The following is a 19934-nucleotide window of genomic DNA, read 5'->3' on the forward strand; positions in this document are numbered from 1 at the left end:
ATAATACAAATATTTAATTTGATTAAATGTTTCACACTCAATGCACATGTAAAGCTTGTTGGTGCTTGCTTCTGTGCACAAACCATTTCACCACTGCAGTTTGAGATGATGTATTCCCTTTTATTTATGAAAAGAAGCTGATACTGGCCTTTATTATTTATGCTTAATTAAATTAATTTATATTATGGTGTTTCTATTCCACGAAAAACGAAAAAACATTTTACAGTAGCCTAATGTAATGCTTACCTAAAACATCCATTAAAATATTTCAAAATAGAAATTACATTTACTGATGTTAGAAAGTACAATATATCAACTATATATAGGTTACTTTGGGTGGTGCAGCCTAAATCATTACAACCGAATAGGCCTAATTTATCACGACTCAGGATAAGACCCAGATCCAGACAGCTAGAATCACAGATGTTTATTGACCAAACAGGGGGCAGGCAAAATACAGGTCAAGGGCAGGCAGAGGCCCGTAATCCAGGGCAGAGTCAGTAAGGTACAGAACAGCAGGCAGGCTCGCTGTCAGGGCAGGCAGAGGTCCGTAATCTGGTCAGAGTCAGTAAGGTACAGAACAGCAGGCAGGCTCACTGTCAGGGCAGGCAGAGGCCCGTAATCCAGGGCAGAGTCAGTAAGGTACAGAACAGCAGGCAGGCTCACTGTCAGGGCAGGCAGAGGCCCGTAATCTGGTCAGAGTCAGTAAGGTACAGAACAGCAGGCAGGCTCACTGTCAGGGCAGGCAGAGGCCCGTAATCCAGGGCAGAGTCAGTAAGGTACAGAACAGCAGGCAGGCTCACTGTCAGGGCAGGCAGAGGCCCGTAATCCAGGGCAGAGTCAGTAAGGTACAGAACAGCAGGCAGGCTCACTGTCAGGGCAGGCAGAGGCCCGTAATCCGGGGCAGAGTCAGTAAGGTACAGAACAGCAGGCAGGCTCACTGTCAGGGCAGGCAGAGGCCCGTAATCCAGGGCAGAGTCAGTAAGGTACAGAACAGCAGGCAGGCTCACTGTCAGGGCAGGCAGAGGTTCGTAATCTGGTCAGAGTCAGGCAGGTACAGAACAGCAGGCAGGCTCGCTGTCAGGGCAGGCAGAGGTCCGTAATCTGGTCAGAGTCAGTAAGGTACAGAACAGCAGGCAGGCTCACTGTCAGGGCAGGCAGAGGCCCGTAATCCAGGGCAGAGTCAGTAAGGTACAGAACAGCAGGCAGGCTCACTGTCAGGGCAGGCAGAGGCCCGTAATCTGGTCAGAGTCAGTAAGGTACAGAACAGCAGGCAGGCTCACTGTCAGGGCAGGCAGAGGCCCGTAATCCAGGGCAGAGTCAGTAAGGTACAGAACAGCAGGCAGGCTCACTGTCAGGGCAGGCAGAGGCCCGTAATCCAGGGCAGAGTCAGTAAGGTACAGAACAGCAGGCAGGCTCACTGTCAGGGCAGGCAGAGGCCCGTAATCCGGGGCAGAGTCAGTAAGGTACAGAACAGCAGGCAGGCTCACTGTCAGGGCAGGCAGAGGCCCGTAATCCAGGGCAGAGTCAGTAAGGTACAGAACAGCAGGCAGGCTCACTGTCAGGGCAGGCAGAGGTTCGTAATCTGGTCAGAGTCAGGCAGGTACAGAACAGCAGGCAGGCTCGCTGTCAGGGCAGGCAGAGGTCCGTAATCTGGTCAGAGTCAGTAAGGTACAGAACAGCAGGCAGGCTCACTGTCAGGGCAGGCAGAGGTCCGTAATCTGGTCAGAGTCAGGCAGGTACAGAACAGCAGGCATCTGTCAGGGCAGGCAGAGTAATCTGGTCAGAGTCAGGCAGGTACAGAACAGCAGGCAGGCTCGCTGTCAGGGCAGGCAGAGGTTCGTAATCTGGTCAGAGTCAGTAAGGTACAGAACAGCAGGCAGGCTCGCTGTCAGGGCAGGCAGAGGTCCGTAATCTGGTCAGAGTCAGTAAGGTACAGAACAGCAGGCAGGCTCACTGTCAGGGCAGGCAGAGGCCCGTAATCCAGGGCAGAGTCAGTAAGGTACAGAACAGCAGGCAGGCTCACTGTCAGGGCAGGCAGAGGCCCGTAATCCAGGGCAGAGTCAGTAAGGTACAGAACAGCAGGCAGGCTCACTGTCAGGGCAGGCAGAGGCTCCGGGGCAGAGTCAGTAAGGTACAGAACAGCAGGCAGGCTCACTGTCAGGGCAGGCAGAGGCCCGTAATCCAGGGCAGAGTCAGTAAGGTACAGAACAGCAGGCAGGCTCACTGTCAGGGCAGGCAGAGGCCCGTAATCCAGGGCAGAGTCAGTAAGGTACAGAACAGCAGGCAGGCTCACTGTCAGGGCAGGCAGAGGTTCGTAATCTGGTCAGAGTCAGGCAGGTACAGAACAGCAGGCAGGCTCGCTGTCAGGGCAGGCAGAGGTCCGTAATCTGGTCAGAGTCAGTAAGGTACAGAACAGCAGGCAGGCTCACTGTCAGGGCAGGCAGAGGTCCGTAATCTGGTCAGAGTCAGGCAGGTACAGAACAGCAGGCAGGCTCGCTGTCAGGGCAGGCAGAGGTTCGTAATCTGGTCAGAGTCAGGCAGGTACAGAACAGCAGGCAGGCTCGCTGTCAGGGCAGGCAGAGGTTCGTAATCTGGTCAGAGTCAGTAAGGTACAGAACAGCAGGCAGGCTCGCTGTCAGGGCAGGCAGAGGTCCGTAATCTGGTCAGAGTCAGTAAGGTACAGAACAGCAGGCAGACTCGCTGTCAGGGCAGGCAGAGGTTCGTAATCTGGTCAGAGTCAGGCAGGTACAGAACAGCAGGCAGGCTCACTGTCAGGGCAGGCATAGGTTCGTAATCTGGTCAGAGTCAGGCAGGTACAGAACAGCAGGCAGACTCGCTGTCAGGGCAGGCAGAGGTTCGTAATCTGGTCAGAGTCAGTAAGGTACAGAACAGCAGGCAGGCTCACTGTCAGGGCAGGCAGAGGTTCGTAATCTAGTCAGAGTCAGTAAGGTACAGAACAGCAGGCAGGCTCGCTGTCAGGGCAGGCAGAGGTTCGTAATCTGGTCAGAGTCAGTAAGGTACAGAACAGCAGGCAGACTCGCTGTCAGGGCAGGCATAGGTTCGTAATCTGGTCAGAGTCAGGCAGGTACAGAACAGCAGGCAGGCTCACTGTCAGGGCAGGCATAGGTTCGTAATCTGGTCAGAGTCAGGCAGGTACAGAACAGCAGGCAGGCTCACTGTCAGGGCAGGCAGAGGTTCGTAATCTGGTCAGAGTCAGTAAGGTACAGAACAGCAGGCAGGCTCGCTGTCAGGGCAGGCAGAGGTTCGTAATCTGGTCAGAGTCAGTAAGGTACAGAACAGCAGGCAGGCTCGCTGTCAGGGCAGGCAGAGGTTCGTAATCTGGTCAGAGTCAGTAAGGTACAGAACAGCAGGCAGGCTTGGGGTCATTGCAGGCAGAGGTTCGTAATCTGGTCAGAGTCAGTAAGGTACAGAACAGCAGGCAGGCTCACTGTCAGGGCAGGCAGAGGTTCGTAATCTAGTCAGAGTCAGGCAGGTAAAGAACAGCAGGCAGGCTCGCTGTCAGGGCAGGCAGAGTTTCGTAATCTGGTCAGAGTCAGGCAGGTAGAGAACAGCAGGCAGAATGGTAAAAACAGGGAAAAACTAGAAAAACAAGGGCTAGAGAGAAATACACTGGTAGGTAAGACGAACTGGCAACAGACAAACAGAAAATACAGGCATAAATACACAAGGGACACCTGGCGGAGGGTGGAGACAAGCACAAGATAGGTGAAACAGATCAGGGTGTGACATAATTAAAAGTATAGTGATAAAAAAAGGGAAATTCAGAGCATGTTAAACCATTTAGCATCTTATTTGAACTACTTTTTTTTACTAAGTCGTTCATACAAGATACTAAATTGTTCAAACAAGATATTAAGTCATTTTAATTATATACTAAGTCATTCAAACAAGATAATTCCAAGAGTCTACTTTTTTTTGCCTTGGGCTTCAGTGCTTCCATATCAACCCCTAGAAAAATATCCATTAATTATAATCCACATAATAATCTACATTTCCTAATGCTGCTAGATTATTTTCCTGCAGTAGCAAACTGGTTTAAATGACATCTGTAGTGATAGGGATAAAGGAGAGCAGGTGAGGTGAATGTCTTATGAAGAGGTAAGAGTAAGTTAATGGTTTTGGAGTGTAATTATATCCAAAAATGGACTGGCCATAGACACACACACGCAGGCGCACAAACACACGCACACGCACACACACACACACACACACACACACACACACACACACACACACACACACACACACACACACACACACACACACACACACACACACACACACACACACACACACACACACACACACACACACACACACACACACAGGAGGCCAGGAAAATGGTAACATCTTATTATTAATTCAGATACGTATGCAAAGAGACAGCAAACGAGTACTGTATTAGTACTGCTACCAGAGCGTGTGTGTGTTCCTGAACTCTACCTCTCTGATTACTACTTCTCTGAACTCTATGGGAGTAAACAGTACCCATTTTATTTAAGAATGTAGTGGAGTAAAAGTAAAAGTTGTCAAAAATATAAATAGTAAAGTACAGATACCACAAAAATGACTAAAGTAGGATTTTAAAGTATTTTTACTGAAGTGCTTTACACCCCTGAACGGTCCCATCTCCCCTGTTTCGGATCTACTGAGGAATACTTTGGGAAAAAGCTTTCAGTGGAGCAGTGACCTCGACATTCAACATGCCTTTGATTGAATTGCCGTTCCATTTGATAATCATATCCTGAATGGCTGCCTCAGAAAGGATGTATCCAACGTGTTAGTGTACAAGTAACAGTTTAGAAAAGCTCTTAAAGTAATTGACAGTATTTGAGAGTCAGAGAGAGGTGAAGGACACTTAGTAACACTATCCAGATCTCTTTGTCTCTCTTTCTTTCTCTACCACTCTTCATCTCCCTCCTGTATCTCTCCACCTGAAAAAGTACTATAGTATACTATGGTATAAATACTGTATTGTTTTTGCGTACTAAAATGTGTCACTACGTGGCATGTAGCCTAACGGTTAGAGCATTGGACTAGTAACCGAAATGTTGCAAGATCAAATCCCTGAGCTGACAAGGTCAGTTAGCCCACTGTTTCTAAGCCGTCACTGTAAATAAGAATTTGTTCTTAACTGACTTGCCTAGTTAAATAAAGGTAAATAAAAAACACTACTGTGAATACTGGAGTATTTGGACTGTAGTATAAATGCTGTAGTAAAATTAAACTATTATACACTTTATACCATATTCATTTATGTAGTGTTTTTGTGGATTATAGTATACTGTAGTATTGACTGTTTTTGTGCATTGAAATATACTGTTGTATTTACTGTAATGTTTTTGTGGACTATTATATACTGTAGTATTTACTGTAATGTTTTTGTGGACTGTAATATACTGTAGTATTTACTGTAATGTTTTTGTGGACTATTATATACTGTAGTATTTACTGTAATGTTTTTGTGGACTGTAATATACTGTAGTATTTACTGTAATGTTTTTGTGGACTATTATATACTGTAGTATTTACTGTAATGTTTTTGTGGACTGTAATATACTGTAGTATTTACTGTAATGTTTTTGTGGACTATTATATACTGTAGTATTTACTGTAATGTTTTTGTGGACTGTAATATACTGTAGTATTTACTGTAATGTTTTTGTGGACTGTAATATACTGTAGTATTTACTGTAATGTTTTTGTGGACTGTAATATACTGTAGTATTTACTATAGTGTTTTTTTGTTTTATTATCTTTAACATAGAATTGGAGGTTAACATAGAATTGGAGGCTTTCTGCAGTGATGTTATGCTTGATGCTGGAGATCTGAGAACATGCGTTGAACTCGCTAAGCAGTGTACTTCGAAGAAATGTGCCGATGCCTGTAGCACATGATCAATGACATCTGAAGCTTTGTTGCATCAACAAACAACCAGATTTGGATTGGTAGAAGACAAAAAGTCTATGTTGTGCACTCGCTACGAGATGTGGTGCGTCATCTATAATCATTTGGCTGCTCTAAATTTTTGACCAGCAGCTGCCACTAGTGTACACTGTGTTGATCAAAGTCTCGGGTAAAGAACCTATTTTCTACATAATTGCTGGAAAACCTCAATGCTTCGGGAATTTTATTTCCCCATAGCTTTCTCCTTGAGGAAACCAAATGCTTCATAAACTGTAGTTCAGAGCATCTGCTCTTTTGTATATTCTGTACGGAACACAATCGTCAATACATGGCATGTAGGTTTCTCACTTATGGGTGGCACAAAATAGGATATGGTGAAGGGGAATGGGTAGGGCGTATGCAAATGAATGAAATACTGTAGTGTTTACTATAGTTTAAAAAAGCTGTGTTTTTGCACACCAGTGTTTTTTGAGGAGATTACTGTAATACAGTGTTTTTTTTGTGTATAATACCGTAGCATTTTTTAATTAATTTTTCTTTTTTTTTACCTTTATTTAACCAGGCAAGTCAGTTAAGAACATATTCTTATTTTCAATGACGGCCTGGGAACAGTGGGTTAACTGCCTGTTCAGGGGCAGAACGACAGATTTACTATAGTATTCTACAGTATACAACAACCTATAGTAAATACTACACATGATCGAGGGATACTACAGTGTGTAGTATAGTATTCAACAGTATAGTACAATTTACTACAAACTTCTTTATCAAGTATAGTATCTCTGTATCTTTCTCTCTCTCCATCTTACTACCCTCTACCTCACTCACTCTTTCTCCTTCTCTTCCTCTCTCCCTCTTTCTCTACTCTCTCTGTTTCTCACTCTCTCGCAATACCGCTCTCCCTTTTTCTCTCTCCCTCTCGCTCTCTCTCTCTGTCTCTCACTTTTGCATTGACAAAATAACACAATCTCACACTAAAAAGTTTTAGGTGTTCTGGCTACTGAGATTTTAATTTAAAAAGCAGGTTTGACACACACACACCGCTATTTCATACTTAATGCACCACTGTATAAATCTCAGATGCATACCGTGTGTGTGTGTGTGTGTGTGTGTGTGTGTGTGTGTGTGTGTGTGTGTGTGTGTGTGTGTGTGTGTGTGTGTGTGTGTGTGTGTGTGTGTGTGTGTGTGAGAGAGAGAGTGAAAATGGCATCGACAGAGAGGGTTGCCTGGCTTTTAGCTCTTAGGAAACTTTGCAGTATTTTTTTTAGATATTACTTCTTACATTATTAGCCCAGATTTTTTTGTGTCATTACATATAGCCTTAAATAACTATTGGATATCAGAGTGGCAGAACTCACCACCACTACAAGCATTACGACCAGGAATACGACTTTCCCAAAGCGGATCCTTTGTTCCATCCCCCAGGGCATTTGAACTGATTCCAGAGGCCGACCCAAAACAACGCCGGTGGAGGAGAGGTGGTCTTCTAGTCCGACTTAGGAGGTGCGCACACCACCCACGGCTTCCGAGTGTATTGCTCGCTAATGTTCAGTCTTTGGATAATAAAGTTGATGAGTTCGGGGGAAAGGGTTTCTTTCCAGAGAGACATCAGGGATTGTAACGTACTCTGTTTCATGTAAACATGGCTCTCTCAGGATATACTGTCTGAGTCGTTCCAGCCAGTTGGGTTCTCAGTTCATCGCACAGACAGGAATAAATATCTCTCCGGGAAAAAGGGCGGGGGGGGTATGGTGTAATTGCGATAACATACAAGAACTCAAGTCCTGACCAAGAATACTTCACTAATCGTATTATCTCCCAAGAGAACTTTCTGCGGTTAAAGTCACGGCCATGTATATTCCCCCTCAAGCCGATACCACCAACCCACTAAAAGAACTTCACTGGACTTTATGCAAACTGAAAACCAGATTTCCTGGGGCCGCATTTATTGTAGCTGGGGTTTTAACAATTGTGTGAAAAAGGCTGCCAAAGTTCTATCAACACATCGATTGTAGTACACACGCTGCTAAAACACATGACCACTGCTACACCAACTTCTGGGATGTCTACAAGAACCTCCCCCGCCCTCCTTTCGGCAAATCTGACCACAAATCCATTTTGCTCCCCCCTTCCTATAGGCAGAAACTCAAACAGTATAGACGTCAGTATAGAGTCAAAGTGGAGTCGATTCAACGGCTCAGACACGAGACGTATGTGGCAGGGTCTACAGACAATCACGGACTACAAAAAGGAAAACCAGCCATGTCGCGGACACTGACGTCTTGGTTCTGGACAAGCTAAACACCTTCTTCGCCTGATTTGAGGATAACAGTGCCACCGACGCAGCCCGCTAACCAGGACTGTGGGCTCTTCTTCTCCGTGGCTGAACGTGAGTAAGACATTTAAGCGTGTTAACCCTCACAGGGCTGCCGGCCTAGATGGCATCCCTAACCGCGTCCTCAGAGCATGTGCAGACCAGCTGGCTAGTGTGTTTACTGACAGTCAGTCAGCTGTCCCAACTTGCTTCAAGATGGCCATCATTGTTCCTGTACCCAAGAAAGCAAAGGTAGGTGAACTAAATGACTATTTCCCCGTAGCACTCAGTTCTGTCATCATGAAGTGCTTTGAGAGAATAGTCAAGGATCATATCACCTCTAACTTATCTGTCCCTCTAGACCCACTTCAATTTGCTTACCGCCCCAATAGATCCACAGAAGATGCAATCGCCATCACACTGCACACTGCCCTATCCTATCAGGACAAGAGGAATACCTATGTAAGCTGTTCATTGACTATTGCTCAGCATTCAACAACATAGTACACTCCAAGCTCATTATTAAGCTTGAGGCCCTGGCAGTAGTGGAGAAGGTGGAAAGCTTAGAAAGTTCCTCAGGGTACACATCAGGGTACGCATCACTGACAAACTGAAATGGTCCTCCCACACAGACAGCGTGGTGAAGAAGGCGCAACAATGCTTCTTCAACCTTAGGAGGCTGAAGAAATTTGCCTGGGCACCTAAAACCCTCACAAATGTTTACAGATGCACAATTGAGAGCATCCTGTCGGGCTGTATCACAGCCTGGTACGGCAACTGCACCGCCCGCAACCGCAGGGCTCTCCAGAGGGTGGTGCAGTCTGCCCAAAGCTTCACCGTGGGCAAACTACCTGCCTTCCAGGACACCTACAGCACCCGATGTCACAGGAAGGCCAAAAAGATCATCAGCCAAATACATTTAAACTCAGTTTTTCCACAATAACTGACATTCAATCCTGGTAAAAATTCCGTCTTAGGTCAGTTAGGATCACCACTTGTGAAATGTCAGAATAATTTATTTGAGCTTTTATTTCTTTCATCACATTCCCAGTGAGTCAGAAGTTTACATACTCAATTAGTATTTGGTAGCATTGCCTTTAAATTGTTTTACTTGGGTCAAACGTTTCGGGTAGCCCTCCACAAGCTTCCCACAATAAGTTGGGTGAATTTTGGCCCATTCCTCCTGACAGAGCTGGTCTAACTGAGTCAGGTTTGTAGGCCTCCTTGCGCGCACGCACTTTTTCAGTTCTGCGCAGCAAAGCACCCCCAAAACATGATGCTGCCACTCCCGTGCTTCACAGTTGGGATGATGTTCTTCGGCTTGTAAAGCCTCATCCTTTTACCTCCAAACATAACGATGGTCATTGCGGCCAAACAGTTCTATTTTTGTTTCATCAAACCAGAGGACATTTCTCCAAAAAGTACAATCTTTGTCACCATGTGCAGTTGCAAACCGTGGTTTTATTTGTGTGTGTGTGTGTGTGTGTGTGTGCGTGTGCCTGTGTGTGGGTGTATGTGTTCGTGTGTGTGTTTGTGTGTGCGTGTGCCTGTGTGTGTGTGTGCCTGCCTGTGTGTGTGTGTGTGTGTGCCTGTGTGTGTGTGTGTGTGCCTGCCTGTGTGTGTGTTACTCGAGAGTGCCCTGACAGGAACAAAGCTCCTTGCTGTTTGATCTCCTCTTTAGAAGTCCCAGTTTCAGAGACACACAAAGAATAAAGGCCTCTGTCGCAGAGTGTTGCCTTGGGAACCCCTGTACACAGACATCCCAGAGAGGCTATTACACTGCATGGCTTTTCACACTACAGAGCCGAGCCAGGCTGTACTTGCCTGGCTGGCCTGGTAATGCTTAGAAAAATAGTTGCTGGAACCTTGCTGAAAAGTAACATATCAGTGTCAGCAAAGTACGGTTTAGTTCGACCCTATACTGTGAAAAGGGTCTGTCCTTCATCCCTGTAATCTAGAAGATGTAGATATTCACAGAATATGTGATGCCTATCTGATGTCTAAAATAACTGTCATCGTCAATGACAAAACATACCCGGTTCATTTGCAGTAGTCTCTGTCACTATGCTACAGAAGTGGTCATATGTGACAGAAGTCTGGTGCCTTCTAGATCAGTTACTGAGGTATTTTCCTCTATCCATCCCCAGCCTGGCACCATAACAGTGTGGGTGTGATTTCTCCAATCTGTCCATCTTGTCCTCTGCTGTGTGGTAGCATCTGTCTCCCCTGTCTTATTCAAAGATCAGTGTGTGTGTGCTATAGTGTGTCTCCCCTGTCTTTTTTTAAGGGGTAGATCAGCTTTAATATTGCCGATTAATTGAGGCTTCCATCAATATCAATCGAATTGTTTTCATCATTTCCAATCCTCCATATATTTTTTTGTAAATATTATTTTCCCCTAACCCTACCGCCCATCTCCTAATTGAAGTAAACTAACGGACAACAACGATTAAGCTTCTACTTCCAGCTTATACATACTACAGTTGAAGTGGGAAGTTTACATACACCTTAGCCAAATACATTTAAACTCAGTTTTTCACAATTCCTGACATTTAATCCTTGTAAATATTCCCTGTTTTAGGTCAGTTAGGATCACCACATTATTTTAAGAATACGAAATGTCAGAATAATAGTAGAGAGAATTATTTATTTCAGCTTTTATTTCTTTCATCACATTCCCAGTGGGCCAGAAGTTTACATACACTCAATTAGTATTTGGTAGCATTGCCTTTAAATTGTTTAACTTGGGTCAAACATTTCGGGTAGGCCTCCACAAGCTTCCACAATAAGTTGGGTGAATTTTGGCCCATTTCTCCTGACAGAGCTGGTGTAACTGAGTCAGGTTTGTAGGCCTTGTCCATTTGGAAGACCCATTTGCGACCAAGCTTTAACTTCCTAACTGATGTCCTGAGATATATCCACATTATTTTCCTGCTTTATGATGCCATCTATTTTGTGAAGTGCGCCAGTCGCTCCTGCAGCAAAGCACCACCACAACATGATGCTGCCAACCCCACGCTTCACGGTTGGGTTGTTGTTCTTGCAAGCCTTCCCCTTTTTCCTCCAAACATAACGATGGTCATTATGGCCAAACAGTTCTATTTTTGTTTCATCAGAACAGAGGACATTTTTCTAAAAAGTACGATCTTTGTCCCCATGTGCAGTTGCAAACCGTAGTCTTGCTTTTTTTATGGTGGTTTTGGAGCAGTGGCTTCTTCCTTGCTAAACTGCCTTTCAGGTTATTTCGATATTGGACTAGTTTTTACTGTGGATATAGATACTTTTGTACCTGTTTCCTCCAGCATCTTTACAAGGTCCTTTGCTGTTGTTCTGGGATTGATTTGCACTTTTCGCATCAAAGTACGTTCATCTCTAGGAGACAGAACGCATCTCCTTCCTGAGTGGTATGACAGCTGTGTGGTCCCATGGTGTTTATACTTGCGTAATATTGTTTGTACAGATGAACGTGGTACCTTCAGGCATTTGGAAATTGCTCCCAAGGATGAACCAGACTTGTGGAGGTCTACAATTTTTTTTCTGAGGTCTTGGCTGATTTCTTTTGATTTTCCCACGATGTCAAGCAAAGGGGCACTGAGTTTGAAGGTAAGCCTTGAAATACATCCACAGGTACACCTCCTGTCACGCCTTGGTCTTAGTATTTTGTGTTTTCTTTAATTATTTGATCAGGCCAGGGTGTGACATGGGTTTATGTTATATTGTATGTTCGTATTGGGGTTTGTAGTATTTGGGATCGCGGCTGATTAGGGGTGTTGTATAGGCTTGGCTGCCTGAGGCGGTTCTCAATCAGAGTCAGGTGATTCTCATTGTCTCTGATTGGGAACCGTATTTAGGTAGCCTGGTTTCGCTTTGTATTTCGTGGGTGATTGTTCCTGTCTCTGTGTAGTTTCACCAGATAGGCTGTAATTAGATTTCACGTTCCGTTTGTTATTTTGTATTTGTAGAAGTTATTTCATGTGTCACTTTCTTCATTAAAGTCATGAGTAACAACCACGCTGCATTTCGGTCCGACTCTCTTTCTACAAACGAAGAACGCCGTTACAGAATCACCCACCACACACGGACCGAGTGGCGTGGTTACAGGCAGCGACAGCAGGAGCAGAAAAAGGAGGACGTTATGGACAGCAATGGCATGGAGTATACGACGTGGGAAGAAATAGACAGGTGGGCGGCCGACCCAGAGAGAGTACCGGAGCACGCCTGGGATTCGCTAAAGCAGTGCGAAGAGGGCTATAGGCGAATGTAGTCGAAAAGAAAGACACGACGGCGCAGAGCGAAAACCGTAAGTAACCCCCAAATATTTATTGGGGGAGGGCGCAGAGAGAGAGTGGCTGAGTCAGGAGTCAGACCTGAGCCTACTCTCCCTGTTAATTGTGAGGAGCAGCAATATAAGGACTTCTGGTCTTGGGAGATGATATTAGACGGAAAAGGACCCTGGGCGCAGCCGGGAGAATATCGCCGTCCCAAGGAAGAACTAGAGGCGGCTAATGCGGAGAGGCTCTGGTATGAGGAGGCAGCACGGCGACGCGGATGGAAGCCTGAAAAGCAGCCCAAAAAAAGTATTGGGGGCTTAATGGGAGTATGGCTATGCCAGGTAGGAGACCTGCGCAAACTCCCTGTGGTCACCGGTGGGCTAGAGAGACCGTGCAGACACATTATATGCTATGGAGCGCACTGTGTTTCCAGTGCGGGTGCATAGCCCGGTGCGGTTCATACCAGCCCTTCCTATTGGGTGGGCTAGAGTGGGCATCGAGCCAGGTAAGCTTGGGCAGGCTCGGTGCTCAAGAGCTCCAGTGCGCCTGCACGGTCCGGTCTTTCCAGAGCCACCTCCACACACCAGTCCTCCGGTAGCAGCCCCCCGCACCAGGCTTCCTGTGCGTGTCCTCAATCCTGTAGCACCAGTTCCAGCACCACGCACCAGGCCTTCTGTGCGCCTCGCCTGTTCAGCACAGCCAGAGCCTTCCTTCCCTCCTGCGCTACCGGAGTCTCCTGTCTGTTCAGCGCTATCAGAGCCTTCCTTCCCTCCTGCGCTGTCGGAGTCTCCCGCCTGTTCAGCGCTATCAGAGCCTTCCTCCTCTACAGCGCTGCCGGAGCCTCCTGCCTGTTCGGAGCAGCCTGAGCTGCCAGTCTGCAGGGAGCTGTCAGTCTGCAAGGTGCTGTCAGTCTGCATGAAGCAGCCAGAGATGTCAGTCTGCAAAGAGCTGCCAGTCTGCAGGGTGCTGTCAGCCTGCATGGAGCAGTCAGAGCTGTCAGTCTGCATGATGCAGCCAGAGCTGTCAGTCTGCAAAGAGCTGCCAGTCTGCAAGGAGCTGTCAGTCTGCAAGGAGCTGTCAGTCGGCAAGAAGCTGTCAGTCGGCAAGGAGCTACCAGTCTGCAGGGTGCTGTCAGCCTGCATGGAGCAGTCAGAGCTGTCAGCCTGCATGGAGCAGTCAAAGCTGTCAGTCTGCATGAAGCAGCAAGAGCTGTCAGTCTGCAAAGAGCTGTCAGTCTGCAAAGAGCTGTCAGTCTGCAAAGAGCTGCCAGTCTGCAAGGAGCTGTCAGCCTGCATGGAGCTGCCAGAGCTGTCAGTCTGCAAGGAGCTGTCAGTCTGCATAGAGCAGCTAGACGGCCAGTCAGCCATGATCTTCTAGATCTGCCAGTCAACCAGATTCTTCCAGATCTGCCAGTCAACCAGTCTCTTCCAGATCTGCCAGTCAACCAGTCTCTTCCAGATCTGCCAGTCAACCAGTCTCTTCCAGATCTGCTAGTCAACCAGAATCTTCCAGATCCGCCAGCCAGCCAGGATCTACCGGAGCCTACTACCTGCCTGAGCTTCATCTCAGTACTGGGCTTCCTCTCAGTACTGGGCTTCCTCTCAGTACCGGGCTTTCTCTCAGTACTGGGCTTCCCCTCAGTTCCGGGCTACCCCTCAGTTCCAGGCTGCCCCTCAGTTCCGGGCTGCCCCTCAGCCCCGAGCTTCCCCTCAGTCCCGAGCTGCCTCAGTCCCGAGCTGCCCCTCAGTCCCGAGCTGCCCCTCAGTCCCGAGCTGCCCCTCAGTCCCGAGCTGTCCCTCAGTCCCGAGATGCCCCTCAGACACGAGCTGCTCCTCAGTTCTGTGGGGTTCTGGGTGAGGACTATTAGGCCATGGTCGGCGGCGAGGGTGGATTATCCCAGGACGCGAAGGGGAGGAACTAGGACATTAATGGAGTGGGGTCCACGTCCCGAGCCGGAACCGCCACCATGGACAGACGCCCACCCGGACCCTCCCTATGGTTTTGAGGTGCGTCCGGGAGTCCGCACCTTAGGGGAGGGGTTCTGTCACGCCTTGGTCTTAGTATTTTGTGTTTTCTTTAATTATTTGACCAGGCCAGGGTGTGGCATGGGTTTATGTTATATTGTATGTTCGTATTGGGGTTTGTAGTATTTGGGATCGCGGCTGATTAGGGGTGTTGTATAGGCTTGGCTGCCTGAGGCGGTTCTCAATCAGAGTCAGGTGATTCTCGTTGTCTCTGATTGGGAACCGTATTTAGGTAGCCTGGTTTCGCTTTGTATTTCGTGGGTGATTGTTCCTGTCTCTGTGTAGTTTCACCAGATAGGCTGTAATTAGATTTCACGTTCCGTTTGTTATTTTGTATTTGTAGAAGTTATTTAATGTGTCACTTTCTTCATTAAAGTCATGAGTAACCACCACGCTGCATTTCGGTCCGACTCTCTTTCTACAAACGAAGAACGCCGTTACACCTCCAATTGACTCAAATCATGTCAATTAGCCTAACAGAAGCTTGTAAAGCCATGACATAATTTTCTGGAATTTTCCAAGCTGTTTAAAGGCACAGTGTAGTGTATGTAAATGTCTGACCCACTGGAATTGTGATACAGTGAATTATAAATGAAATAATCTGTTTGTACACAATTGTTGGAAAAATGACTTGTGTCATGCACAAAGTAGATGTCCTAACCGACTTGCCAAAACTATGCTTTGCAAACAATACATTTGTGGAGTGTATGTAAACTTCCGACTGACTTCAACTGTATATTTTACAGACAATGTCCCTTGTCTTAGTCAGAGCTTTACTCTTCAATCTGAAAGCTAAGAGATCAGGAATCTGATGGTTGACACCAGGATACAGCTGATTGGGCTCCCAGAGTTTAAGGCAGGACATTTTAAGTGAGAGTTACTCTCAGATGTAAGCTGTCTAATGCACAGTGTTTGGCTACTGAGACACAACCTTTGCATTATTTAAATGTCACAGATCCACAAGGAGAGGGAACAAAGACATCAGGAGACTTAGATCTCAGATTTGAAAGAGAAAATATGTATCATCATCATCACCGAGTATGTTTACAAATGTGCACACAGTACAGACTTACAGCTACACTCCCATTCTCCATGGCAGTTTGCTGTTCACGAACATACATTCCATTCACCCACAGAATATTCCGTTGCAGCATTCTATTGTACTCATAACAACATCTCATAACAGTATCTAACACAATGTTATTCGGCATACATAACCTCCCCAGTTCGGGAACAATAAAAATAAGAAAGGCAGTGTGGCGGCCAGTGGCACTGTTTTCCGCTCCTGCGGATCCCCTCCTGTGGATTCCCTACGGTGGATTCCCTACTGTGGATTCCCTACTGTGGATTCCCTACTGTGGATTCCCTACTGCGGATTCCCTACTGTGGATTCCCTACTGTGGATTCCCTACTGCGGATCCCCTACTGCGGATTCCCTACTGCGGATCCCCTCCTGCGGATCCCCTACTGCGGATTCCCTACTGTAGACCTACTGCGGATTCCATCTTTAAGATTCAGTTGAAATGCATCGAGTCAATGGAACCAGCAAGTGGCCATGATCATTATCACATGCCGAATGCTACAATACTTAGCTTGAAGACATTTGGAGACTGAAATGTCATTTGTCGTTTGGGGGGGGGCTTAATGGGAGTATGGCTATGCCAGGTAGGAGACCTGCGCAAACTCCCTGTGCTTACCGGTGGGCTAGAGAGACCGGGCAGGCACCGTGTTATGCTATGGAGCGCACAGTGTTTGTCTCTATGTTCATATACAGTACATGAGTGAGACATTTATTTGAGTTTACAAGGTCTCTCAGCGAACTGGTGCGTCTTCATAGCTCATAGAAGGAGAGTCAATGTGATGATTCTCCTCTCCATACACTATACTGTAGCTATAAAGTATGAATCAAGCATGTCATAAGATCCAGTCTTACTATAACATTGTAGGCAACGTTGATAAGAAACAGCTTGCTAAGGTTACAGTTAGGGGTAGGTTTAGAATAAGGATTAGGGTTAAGATTAGGGTTAGGGTTAGAATAAGGGTTAGGGTTAAGATTAGGGTTAGGTTTAGAATAAGGATTAGGGTTAAGATTAGGGTTAGGGTTAGAATAAGGGTTAGGGTTAAGATTAGGGTTAGGTTTAGAATAAGGGTTAGGGTTAAGATTAGGGTTAGGGTTAGAATAAGGGTTAGGGTTAAGATTAGGGTTAGGTTTAGAATAAAGATTAGGGTTAAGATTAGGGTTAGGGTTAGAATAAAGGTTAGGGTTAAGATTAGTCTGTGCGGACAACGCCAGGGTAGTGGGTTCGATTCCCGGGACCACCCATACGTAGAATGTATGCACACATGACTGTAAGTCGCTTTGGATAAAAGCGTCTGCTAAATGGCATATATATATATCAACCGATAGTTTGTTGATAGTATGACTATCTGTAGAGAACATATAGATGGACTATCCAAATAAAGTATGACCAAACGGGTCTAGAAAACCACACAATTGTTTTACCCACATATGTACAGAAAATAAAAAATATTTTTTCTTCATTAAAACCCATACCTCGAAACTCACATTGACATGGTTGTTTAAAAGTCCCGGTTGCATAAAACCCTGCCATTCCAGACACGAAAAAGAGTATCCGATCAGGTCAAAAACAGTGAAGACAGAAACTGTGAAATCTGTTAAAACGCAAAGCAAAAAGAACAATTTTTTTAATGTGTTCACCACTTCACAGGGGAAAAATACATGAAACTCTCAACAACATCAAGAAACAGAAAAACGGCATAGCATGGAACTGTGTCTGAGTCTGTTTGTCGTCTTGCCTTTTTAGAACGATACGATTTACCAGTGGCTAGAGATGCCCATGACAAACATAGGTTGGTGGTAACCGTTAGATAGATCACGTAAGAGTTTGACTAAAACCATGGAAACGCCATGCACGTGTCCTCCCGTGGAGGATAGATCTAGAATCTCCTCATTGCCCCCAGCAAAATGAGCCTACATTTAGTCTATTGTTCATATGTGTATATTTCACACTACGTTGATGTCAAAATAAAAGTGTAATGCTTGTTTGGTTTTTAACCTCGAATACATGTTCATTTCATCACCATCAATCAACTGCATTACACTTCACAACTTCCACCACTACCAGCTTATCCTAACCGGAGTCACCAGTTAGCAAAGGACAACTTCTAAATATTATGCAGCAAAACAGCCAAATACTGTATATCCAAATCCGATTTTAGTAACTACATTGTTGGCCTGTTAGAACACATCATTTATGACGGATTTGACAAATAACAACTTTATCGGATCAGCATTTCTGGATGAGTGCCAATGGCGGCGTCCTTGTCCTGTCCCCCACGGTCTGCGTTCCATTGATGTCTCACCATATGTTTTGGTAGTGGCAGAGTTACTTCTCGTGGCTTGGTAAGGTACACAATAACACTTTGTTACTGAGGGCCACCATCCTGAATACAGGAAGTGCTTTATGCCAGTGAGTCCAGGAAACTGCAAACGGACTCTAGATCAGTGTGGTCGAAAAACAAATGGTGTCGTCTCATATATGGTTTCAGAGAAAAGGGATTCGGACTGACACTGTCTCGTGTCTATGACATCATTAATCACAGAGGTACTAAACATAGGAATGTTTACTGAACCATAGATACTGACCCTTAGTTTAAAAGAACTACGTGGTTGTTTAAAGTTACAATCTGTTACTTTCAATTCCAGTTCGAAGTGCTGTCACTGAACGTGTGTATATAAAGTGAAGAGAGTGTGTTTTGGCAGATGTAACCGGTCGATTTTTGTTCAGCGTCTTGGCCAACCAAGTGTGTTTGCAATACATTGAGTAGCCACTGAGGATATTCAAGTTACAGATTGTATGTATCCTTACAACGTTGTATTCAAATGAATTGACTTGATATCGCTCTGAATAGAAGTGTCATATACAATGCATATCCCTGTCTATCTGAGTTGAATGATCAGTCATTTAGTGACAAATTCAGGATATCAGCTACCACTTTAAAAATGGCTGTGTTACAGTTTGTATTACATAGGCACCAAAGACTGTCTGGCATCACCCAAAGTTGGGAAAACCCCTTTCAATTGGCTGACATATTTGTCTTTCCTCTCCCTGTTTCTGCTGGAACTGAGTGCTGAAAACATAGTTGAATATCTAAACGTATGTAAACATACATTAAATGTGCATATATTTACTATAGATATTAATATATGTTTATGAGCTACTCACTGAGCACTGAAGCTGTTGCACAGATAACTTCCAGGCGTTTAGAAAATATATTGTATGAATATATGTATTATATATTTGTATACATATGTATTGCAGCCCTGACCCTCTGGACTGATATAGTGGTGATGATATTGTTTCTTCTACTCTATGACTATCATTGTAATGGTTATCACCGCTCTGGGTAACACTGACATCACTTAGTTAGATTGTAGGATTGTGGTTCACAAAAGGAGTCTCTATAGTACACTACTTTTTAATAGAGCCCTATGGGCCCTCGTCAGAAGAAGTGCACTATAAACGGAATAGGGTGCCATTTGGGACGCACACAAACAGCATGGCGATCGCTAGCAACATCCAATAGTTTTCTGACTGCTGTGGGGTCAAAGTACACATATCAAACACTTAGATGGTCAGTAACCTCCAGGACATCATCAGATTAAAACACACACACACACACACACACACACACACACACACACACACACACACACACACACACACACACACACACACACACACACACACACACACACACACACACACACAGTCCAAAGCCATCTGTAGAAGTCTCTCAGTCTTCCAAAATTCCACAACCAATATTAATTTCGTTTTACAATGCTCTGTACAGTGCTCTTCCCATGTTTAGTATTCACATTTTCCCATTCTCCACATGTCCACAGGTCTCTGGTTCCAGTGCTTCACTGCTGGACCTGCTTCAAGCTGAAATAGAGGAGAGAGAGAGAGACAGAGAGAGAGAGAAGTCAGTAAGATTTCAGCAGGTGCCTCAGGCCCATGGACCAGAAATCTGTGGGATATTGATACCATTCTGAAAAAGATGTTCAGCAGATTTAAAGGAGCTTCTCTGGAGAAGTCAAAAGGAAATGTCTGACACCAGACACATTTTGAGGTGGGCTATCCCTTTAACCATCTGTGATGATGTCATATTTAAATCACTGAAGTCTACTGAAAGTCAGCCTCAAATATACAATGTTTTCCTCTGCTGCGTTCACTCAGATGCCTGGGTTTTCTGGAAGACATTTGTTTTAAAGAGGGACGAGATAAGACTTCAGAGCACAAAACCATCAGTAGAAGGAATTATACAATAATCCGATTTCACAATCTTTTCCTCATTATGCTGTCAGTTGT

At 45.5% G+C, this 19934-nt stretch overlaps 1 long non-coding RNA gene across 5 annotated transcripts; it reads left to right on the forward strand.

The window, feature by feature from the left end:
- The first annotated feature begins 510 nt into the window (after positions 1-510).
- LOC127911498 (uncharacterized) lies at positions 511-3734 on the forward strand. Of its 5 annotated transcripts, XR_008078753.1 has the most exons (5): positions 511-848; positions 918-986; positions 1260-1397; positions 1467-1712; positions 1907-2096. It is a non-coding gene; the product is annotated as an uncharacterized LOC127911498 (long non-coding RNA). The 5 variants fall into 5 exon arrangements; XR_008078754.1 differs by lacking the exon at positions 918-986; XR_008078752.1 differs by lacking the exons at positions 511-848; positions 1907-2096 and adding an exon at positions 2382-3734 and having other exon boundaries at positions 891-986.
- Positions 3735-19934: the final 16200 nt, after the last annotated feature.

The sequence above is a fragment of the Oncorhynchus keta genome, chromosome 24 (genome assembly GCF_023373465.1).
Source record: "Oncorhynchus keta strain PuntledgeMale-10-30-2019 chromosome 24, Oket_V2, whole genome shotgun sequence".
Classification (NCBI taxonomy): Eukaryota; Metazoa; Chordata; class Actinopteri; order Salmoniformes; family Salmonidae; genus Oncorhynchus; species Oncorhynchus keta.